Genomic DNA, 10123 nt, shown 5'->3' with positions numbered 1-10123 from the left:
ACAACGTATTGCACTGGGCAATCTGCTACACAAGATCTCGTTAAAGTGTTGAAGAGCAAAGGTGTCAGTTTGAGGATTAAGGTGTGCCTGAACTAAGCTATGTGAAACTTGGATAATGAATAGGAAGATCATAGAAAAATGTATGCATTTAAATTACAGTGTTTGAGGAAAATATTAAAAGTACCATGTACTGCCAAAAGAACAAACATATCTGTGCTGGAAAAAGTACAGCCAGAACCCTCCTTTGAAGCCAGGATAGCCAGACTTCGTCGGGTCATACTTAAGACATAGTATCAGACAGGGACCAGTTACTGGAGAAGGATCTCATGTTTGGTAAAGTAGAGGATCCGAAAAAAAGAGGAAGGACTCCAAGGAGATGGGTTTGCACAAGTGACAGCAGCAATGACCTGAAACATAGCAACAATTCTGAGGTTGGTACAAGACAGGGCAGTGTTTCATTCTATTGTGCATAGGATCACTGTGAATCAGTACTGACTTGATGGCACCTAACAACAACATCTGAAACAAAAGTCAAAATTTTTACTTTAACAACAACAGCAATATGGGATACACTGATACTATCTACACTCCAATTGGAGTCCTGGTGTGGCGCTGTGGTATAATGCACTGGACTGCAAGGTTGGTTTGAACCACAAGGTCAGCAGTTCAAGCTCACCAGTAGCTCCTTGAAAGCCCTAAACAGGGTTACTACTTAACAACAACAACACTCCAGTTACATTCTATTTAAGTTCTTACATATATTCATATTGCTGGTTCTGTCTCACTAATTTGATTTCATAACCTACTAATACGTTGTAACCCACATTCAGATCTAGCTCATCACTCTGTTGCATTTAAGGCTTGGAGGAGTTCAGTGACGTCCGTAAGGTCACCTCTAGTTGGCAGCATCATCAGCTCTAGCCATCAGTCTAGGGATTTTTATACAAATATACATTTTTCTGGTTTAAATTTTAGATACAGGTTTATACTTGATGGAAATTTTCCAATATATTTACATTAGGCAAAGGCTTACCTTAGAATCATTGCTGAATAAAGAACTATTCTCTAAACATACATCTTTTTTCATTTAAAGATGAAAATTAGTTAAGCACCATCTTGACTCAGTGTTTTTGAGGCTGCACATTTTTAGGAGGTTAGAAAGCATCCTCTTTCTAGTGTGGAACGACTGGTAGACTCAAACTGCTGAACTTGCTTTATAAAATATCAAGTATATAACTTTTAAGGAGTAAGTATATAACTTTTAAGGAGCTCTGGTAGCGTAGTGGTTACAAATTGAACTGTGAACCTCAAGGTCCGCAGTTCGAAACTACCAGCTGTTCCACAGGAGAAAGATGAGGCTTTCTGCTCCCGTAAAGATTTACAGCCTCAGAAACCCTGTACAGGGTCGCTATGGATCGGAACTGACTCCACGGCACATAACAACAACAGATATTTACATAGTTTGCAGATATTTATATAGTTTGAATCTTGAGTAAGCTGAAAAAAAGGATTTCATTTTTCATTTTGTGTATGCTACTGTCGTAAACTCAATTTTCTCTTTAAAATATTTCATTTCTAAAAACTTCTTGTTTCATAAATCCTAAATTTACTTTTGAATTTCTACTCTTTGAAAAACCTTTCTAAATATACAGGTACTCAGCACTTTAAAATGATATGGATGCTTCTTTCTTTCCTAACAATGTTATTTAGAAAGTATATGGTTGTTCAAAAAGTGTAACTAAGCAATAGCATTTGGAGATTGAATATTACCATTCTCATCAGAAGGGTGACCAACTATATCTCCAAGGAAGACTCACCATTGAAAAGCAAAAGCATCTCTGAAATGAATGCAGCCTCTTTAAATTCAGTTGTGTTTTTATGTTTCTTACTTTCCATGCAAGGCTTATGATTTTCTTATGACCTCTTGCCAGCATTTTTGATGCACAAGATTGTGTGAAAAATGTTTATTTGGGTGCACATCATACATTTTCTTAAAAGAATTGTACTGCTAGATAATTAATATTATAAATAGTGAGAGCTTGTTTACATGGGAGAGCTCCTAGGTGCAGGCTTCAGCTGGTTAAGTGAGTGTTTACTCAACTGAGGAACTAATTGACTCTAAGGGCACAATCCTGTCATTATACTACATGAATGCAAATGGAGAGGAGCTTGGGTAAAGGACTGGTTTAGAAAGGAAGAATTTCAGTCATTTCCTCAAAGTAACCCAAATTACCTTCTGCTTCTGGAATTTGACTTTACTTTCCAGTGTCACCAGTGTGGTATAAAGCAGCAAAGATGGAGAGTGGACTCACACAGACCTAGTTTCAAGCTCAGACTCTTCTTATTATCCAAGTGATTTAGCAATTTGCCTAACCTCACTCAATCTCTAATGAACTCTGCAAAACCTATTTCATAGGGTTTAATGAGGATTAAGGAGTCCTGGTGTGGCGCTGTGGGCTAATGCGCTGGACTGTAAAGTCGTTTGAGCTGCACGGTCGGTGGTTCAAGCTCACCAGTTGCTCCTTGGAAACCCTATACAGGGTCGCTATGAGTCGGAACCGACTCGATAACACTTAACAACAACAATGAGGATTAAATGGGATTGTGTATGCAAAATACTTAGGAAAATGTCTGGTATTTTCAAAAGATATACAGTAAATGCTAACTACTCTTAAATTAGTAACCTTGGTGATGCAGTGGTTAAAGTGCCCAGCCACTAACAGAAAGGTCGGCAGTTCAAACCCACCAGTTGCTCCATGGGAGAAAGATGTGGCAGTCAGCTCCCATTCAAATTTACAACCTTATGTGGTTGTTGTTAAGTGTCATCGAGCTTGTTGCGACTCACAGAGACCTTGTATGGGGTTTCAGAGGAGCTATTGGTGAGCTTGAGCCGCTGACCTTGCGGTTCAAACTGACCTTTCAGTCCAGGGCATTAACCCACAGCACCACACCAGGACTCCAGAAACACTATGGCTGGATTCTTAGGGTTGCTAGGAATTGGAATTGACTCCACGGCAGTGGGCTTTTTGATTTTTGTTGTTGTTTTATTCTTAAGTTTTATTAGGATTCACCCTCCTGGCGTGGCGCTGTGGGTTAATGCGCTACACTGCAAAGCCATTTGAATTGCAAGGTCGGTGGTTCAAGCTCACCAGCTGCTCCTTGGAAACCCTATACAGGGTCACTATGGGTCGGAATTGACTCAACGGCATTTGACAACAACAACAACCCTCTTTCAATGGAGTCCTGGTGTGGCACTGTGGGTTAATGCACCAGATTGCAAAGCCTTCAAACAGCAAGGTCGGCGGTTCAAGCTCACCAGCTGCTCCTTGGAAACCCTATGGAGGGTCGCTATGGATCAGAATTGACTCAACAGCACTTGACAACAACAACAACATATAAAAGTAACTCTGGTAGAGTAGTGGTTACGAATCGGGCTGAGAACCTCAATGTCAGCAGTTCAAGACTCCCAGCTGTTCCACGGAAGAAAGATGAGGACTTCTGCTCTCATAAAGATTTACAGCCTCAGAAATTCTGTACAGGGTCGCTATGAGTCGTGGAACCGACTCAACAGCACATAACCACCACCACCATATAAACTCCTGGTGTGGCGCAGTGGGTTAACGCACTAGACTGCAAAGCTGTTTGAACTGCAAGGTCGGTGGTTCAAGCTCACCAGCTGCTCCTCGGAAACCTTGTACAGGGTCGCTATCGACTTGACGCATTTAACAACAACAACATATAAAAACTCCACATTTATTTAAGGGATACATGGACTGAATTCGGTCTTCTTTCAAATTTAATAGTAAGGCCCTTTAGTAGAATCATGTGACAAAATAGTCCAACAGATTAACACAGTGACACTTGTGAATTAAGACTGCTTGCTTTTCCAGATCTCACAAGTTTTCCACCGTTGGCAGGGGGAAGTCAAAATATTTGATTTTTCCTTCTCTGACAGTTTTCCTTCTCTTACACAGGTTCCAATTTTTTGCTGGTTTGACTACATATTTAGGGAGAAAAGATGCGTCATCAGTTTGGTGTGTTGTGCGTCAAGTGGATTCGAACTCAAAGCTACAGAGTAGAACTGCCCCATGTGGCTTCCAAGGCTGTGCTGTTTCTGGGAGCAGATCACTAGCTCTTTTTCTCATGGTGGGTTCAAACCACTAATCTTTCAGTTAGCAGCCAAGTGCTTGAGCCTTCAGGGATCCTTCAGCTTGGCATTAAAAATAATATTGAGGTAGAGTCAAATTCCTACTCAGACAGACCTGAGAGGACAGAGAATTACCCCATAGAGATTCCAAGGTTATGATCTTTAAGGACCCAGACTGCACATTTTTCTCCTGTAGGTAGAGTGGCTGGTGAGTTTGAACCAGTACGCCACAGGGCTGCTTCAGCTTGGTAGTATCGTTGCTAAGTGCCATCGAGTAAGTTCGAACTCACAGCCATCCTGTATAGCATTTCTGAGGAGTGACCAGTAGGTTTGATCCACTGAGCTTGTGGTTAACAGTCCAGTGCTTATCCTACAGCACCACACCAGGACTCCCAGTTTGGGATAGCAAGTTATGTTTAACATTCCAGAGTGTCATTCCATTAAATGAGTCTCCTGTTGCTGTTTTCAGTTGATCATTTGCTTGCCAAGAGGCCCTAGTAAGAAACACTCTTTGGAGTTTGATTAGATTTCAGCACCACAAACCTCAATAGAGTCACAATTCCAGGTTTGAGGATTTGATGCAGTTAAAACTAAATCTCTTTACATTGTTAAAGAACTCAGAGAACTAAGCAACACTAAATGAGTCTCATGTTAGCCTAGCTTTTCTCACAGGTGATCTGTAAAGGTGGAGAATTGGGACAATTGTCTAGCTAATTTAAGCCACACTGTCTCAGAGAAAGAAATGGGGCTTTTTCTTTACATGATTTCCTTGTCATCATCTATCTGACTACGAAAACCGAGGCCCTTTTCCTGGCTTTGTTGTTGGATGCCATTGAGTTGATTCTAATTCACTGCAGCTCTAACTGCCAGAGTCCAGTCCAGTTGCCCTTTTGGGTTTCCTAGACTGTAGTCTTCACAGTAGCAGATTAGCGAGTCTTTTCTACCATTGAGCCCTGGGATGCATGCAAACCCTGGACCTTTTGGTTAGCAGCAGACCACTTACTTAAATGTTGGATCATGAGGTTTCATTTACCAGCTGTTGTTGTTGTTATTAAGTGCCATCAAGTTGGGTCTGACCCATAGTGACCCTGTTAGGATTTCCAAGGAGCAACTGGTAAGCTTGAATCACCGACCTTGAAGTTTAAACCAACCTTCCAGTTCAGAGCATTAACCCACAGAGCCACATCAGGACTCCTTCCTAGTTATTAAGCCCATTTAAATGATATGGATTTAGGCATTTGTGAAATCCAAAATTATTTTCTATTTAAACACACTACTTATATCAAGAGATTTAACCAATTATACTTGTATTAAAATATGATCTTTTCTGCCTTCTGGGCTTTACTTTTTAACTCTAAGTATAAAAGGAGATGCCAGGAATTCAAGCGGGATTCAGAAGAAGATGTGGAACAAGGAATATCATTGCTGACATCAGATGGATCTTAGCGGAAAGCAGAGAATACCAGAAAGATGTTTACTTGTGTTTTATTTACTATGCAAAGACATTTGTCTATGTGGATCATACGTTAAGAAGAATGGAAATTCCAGAACACTTAATTGTGCTCATGAGGAACCTGTACATTGACCAAGAAGCAGTCAGTCAAATGGAACAAGGGCACACTAAGTGGTTTAAAATCAGGAAAGATATGTATCATGGTTTTATCTTGTCACTGGTGTGGCACTGTGGGCTAATGAGTCAGACTGCTAAGTTGTTTAAATTGCAAGGTTGGAGGTTCAAGCTCACCAGCTGCTCCTTGGAAGCCCTACAGAGGGTCGCTATGGGTCAGAATTGACTTGATGGCACTTAACAACAACAATATTCCATCTGTATGCTAAGCAAATAATCAGAGAAATTGGATTATATGAATTATGTGGCATCAAGATTGGAAGAAAACTCATCAACAACCTATGATATGCAGATAACATAATCTTGCTTGTAGAAAATGAATAGAACTTGAAGTACTTACTGATGAAGAAGATCAAAGACTACAGTCTTCAGTTGGGATTGCATTATAAAGAAAACTAAAATCTTCATAGGTGGACCAAGAAATGACATCATAATAAACAGAAAATATTGAAGTTGTGAAAATTGTCATTTTACTTGGATCCAAATCAACACTATGGAATCAGTAGTCAAAAAAATCAAACAATGCATTCCATTAGGCAAATCTATTACAAAAGGTCTCTTAAAGGTGTTCAAGAGCAAAGTTATATTCTGAAGACTAAAATGCGCCTTATCCAAGTCATGGTATTTTCAGTCGCCTAATATGCATGGGAAACCTGGACAATTAATAAGGAAGACTGGAAAAAAATCAGTGTTGGCAAAGAATGTTGAAAGTACATGAACTGCCAAATCTTGTCTTGGAAGATGTGCAGCCAGAATGCTCCTTGGAATCTAGTATGACGAGACTTCACTTCACCTATTCTGGATATATTATCAGGAAGGAACAGTTCTTAGAAAAGGACATCAAACTTGGCAAAGCAGAGGATCAGCAGAAAATAGAAAGACCCCCAAAGAGATCGATTGGCACAGTAGCTGCAACAATGGGCTCAAACATGACAATTGTGAGGATGTTGCAGGACTGTACAGTATTTTATTCTGCTGTGCGTAAGGTTAATATGAGTCCGAATAAACTTAATAGCAGCTAAAAACAACATCAAAGACAAAATAGTACTGATTCCACATCTGTTGGTAAATTTTAGTTTCCACATCATATTACATTAGGTTGTCTCATAAAAACACTACTTCAAAGGCAATTTCACAGGAAATGCTAGATAACTACTTGAGGATTACTCTACCATAATTTTAACTGTTTTGTCCACTGCTATATCCCCAACATCTAGTACTGGCATGTACTTGGTTTCTGTTATTGTTATTTTTTAACTACCTATGTACAACAGAATGACACCCTGCCTGGTCCTGGACCGTACTCATAATTGTTGCTATTTAAACCCATTGTTAGCCACTATGTCAATTCATCTCACTGAGGGTCTTCCTCTTTTCAACTGACCCTCTATTATGCAAAGCATGAAGTCCTTCTCCAAATACTGGTCCTTCCTGATAACATGTCCAAGGTACATGAAACAAAGGCTAACCATTCTCGCTTCTAAGGAACATTCTGACTGTACTTTGTTCAAGATATATTTGTTCCTTCTTCTGGCACTCCATAGCATATTCAATATTCTTTGCCAATCCCATAATTCAAATCTATCAATTCTTCTTTGATCTTCTTTATTCATCACTCAACTTTTCCATGATAGGCTATTTAAAATATCATGTCTTGGGTCAGATGCATCTTACTCTTCAAATTGACATAATAAATTTTTAATACTTTAAAGAGGTGTTTTGCAGCAGATTTGCCCAATGCAATACCTCATTTGATTTCTTAACTTCTGCTTTTAGGGCCATTGAAAATAAAATCCTTGACAACTTCAGCCTATCTCCATTTATCATGATGTTGCTTATTGTCCAATTGTGAGGATTTTTTTTTTTTTTTTTATGTTCAGGTATATTTCATACTGAAGGCTGTGTATAATCTTTAATCTTCATCAATAAGTGATTCCGGTACTCTTGGCTTTCATCATACAAGATTGTGTCATCTGCACATCACAGGTTGTTAATGAGTCTTCCTCCAATCCTGATGTCATGTTCTTATTGTACTCCAGTTTCTTGGATTATTTTCTCAGCATACAGATTGAATAAATTTGGTGAAAGGTACAACTCGAACACACACTTTTTCTGATTTTAACCCATGTGGTTCATTACTGCCTCTTGTATAGGTTGCTCATAGCACAACTAAATGTTCTGGAATTCCCATTCTTCTCAATGTTATCCATAATTTGTTGTGAGCCACACAGTCAAATGCCTTTTCACAGTCAATAAAACACAGACAAACATCTTTCTGGTATTCTCTGCTTTCAGCCAAGACCCATCTGACATCAGCAGTGATGTCCCTCATTCCACATATTCTTCTGGATCTGGCTTGAATTACTGGCAGTTCCCTGTTGAAATACTACTGCACATTAAAAAAAATTATCATCAGCAAAACTTTACTTACATATGGTATTAATGATATTGTTAAATAATTTTGGTATCCTGTTGGACACTTTCTTTGGAATGGACATAAATATAAATCTCTTCTGATCACTTAGCCAAGTAGCTGTCTTCCAAGTTTCTCGGCATAGTTGAGTGATTATGTCCAGAGTTGCATCCATTTGTTGAAACATCTCATTTGGTATGGCTGGAACCTTGTTTTTTCCCAATAGCTTCAGTGTAGCTTGGACTTCTTTCTTCAGTATCATTTGTTCTTGATCATATGCTACCTCTGGAAATGACTGAATGTTGACCAATTCATTTTGGTAACTCTGTATTTCTTTCATCTTCTTTTTGGTGCTCTCTGGGTCATTCAGTATTTTGTCCGTAGAATCCTTCAGTATTGCAACTTGAGGTTTCACCTTTTCTTCATTTCTTTCAGCTTGAGAAATGTTGAGTGTAGTCTCCCCTTTTGGTTTTCTAGTTCCAGGTCTTAGCATATTTAGTTACAATACTTTGTCTTTGAAAGGTACCTTTTGAAGTCTTCTGTTGAGCTCTTTTACTTCATTATTTCTTCCATTCACTTTAGCTGCTCTACATTCAGGACCATCTACATCTCAGCATCTCTTCTGACATCAATTATGGTCTTTTGGGGAAGTTGTTGTTGTTTTTTTAAATGACCTTTACATTTCTACTTGATGTCATCTTACAACTTGTCTGGTTTTGGGTCATTATGTTCCATGTGTTAAATCTATTTTGGTATGGTCTCTAAATTCAGATGGAATTTAGATGGTCATACTTTGCTTTCATGGGCTTATTTTAATTTCCAGCTTCAATTTGAACTTGCACATGAGCAATAGTGGTCTGTTTTGTAGTCAGTCTCTGATCTGTTCTAATGATATTGATCTTCTGTGTCATCTCTTTCCACAGATATAATTGATTTGATTCCTGTGTATTCCATCCAGCAAGGTACATTTGCATAATCATCATTTGTGTTGCTGGAAAAAAAAGTATTTGAATAAATCATTGGTCTTGCAAAATTCTATCATGCAATCTTTAATAGTTTCTACTACCAAGACCAGATTTCCAACTGCTGACACTTGTTTGCTTCCAACTTGCACATTACAATCATTAGTATGGATCGATGCATCTTGATTGCACATTTGATCAATTTCAGGCTGCAGAAGTTGGTAAAAATCTTCAATTTTTTCATCTGTGGCACTAGGGGCTGGTACACAAATTTTAACAATACTTGTACTAACTAGTCTTTCTCATAGGCCTATGGGTATTATGTTGTCACTGCCAGGATGTTGTTGTATTGGGGGACAGATCTTGAAATGTCCTTTTTGAAGATGAACACGACATCATTCCTCTTCAATTTGTCATTCTCAGCATAGTTGACAATATGATAGTCTACTTCAAAATGGCCAAGATCAGTCTATTTCAGCTTGCTAATGGCTAGGACGTCAATTTTTATGTGATTCATTTCATTTTTTACTAATTCCAGTTTTCCTAGATTTATACTTTGTACATCCCATGTTCTGATTATTAATGGATGTTTGTAGTTGTCTATTCTGTTTTAAATCATGCCACACCAGCAAATGAAGTTTCTGAAACTATTGTTCCATCTACATTATTAAGGTCAATTATACTTTGAGGAGGCAACTCTTCCCCAGTTATATTTTGAGTGCCTTACAACTTGGTGGCATAATCTTCTGATACTATATCAGACAATGTTCCATTGATATTCATAAGATTTTCAGTGGTCAATTTTTCATAAGTAAACTGCCTTGTCCTTCTTCCTGTCCTAGTCTGGAAGATCTGTGAAAGCTGTCCACCATGGGTGGTGGTATTTGAAATACTGTTTGCATAGTTTTAACATCACAACAATAGACAAGCCACCCTAAGTGAGACAGAGGTAAATAATGATATATGCACAACCT

This window comes from Chrysochloris asiatica, unplaced genomic scaffold (assembly GCF_000296735.1).
Source record: "Chrysochloris asiatica unplaced genomic scaffold, ChrAsi1.0 scaffold00045, whole genome shotgun sequence".
NCBI classification, from domain to species: domain Eukaryota; kingdom Metazoa; phylum Chordata; class Mammalia; order Afrosoricida; family Chrysochloridae; genus Chrysochloris; species Chrysochloris asiatica.
Note: the sequence above shows the minus strand (reverse complement) of the source record.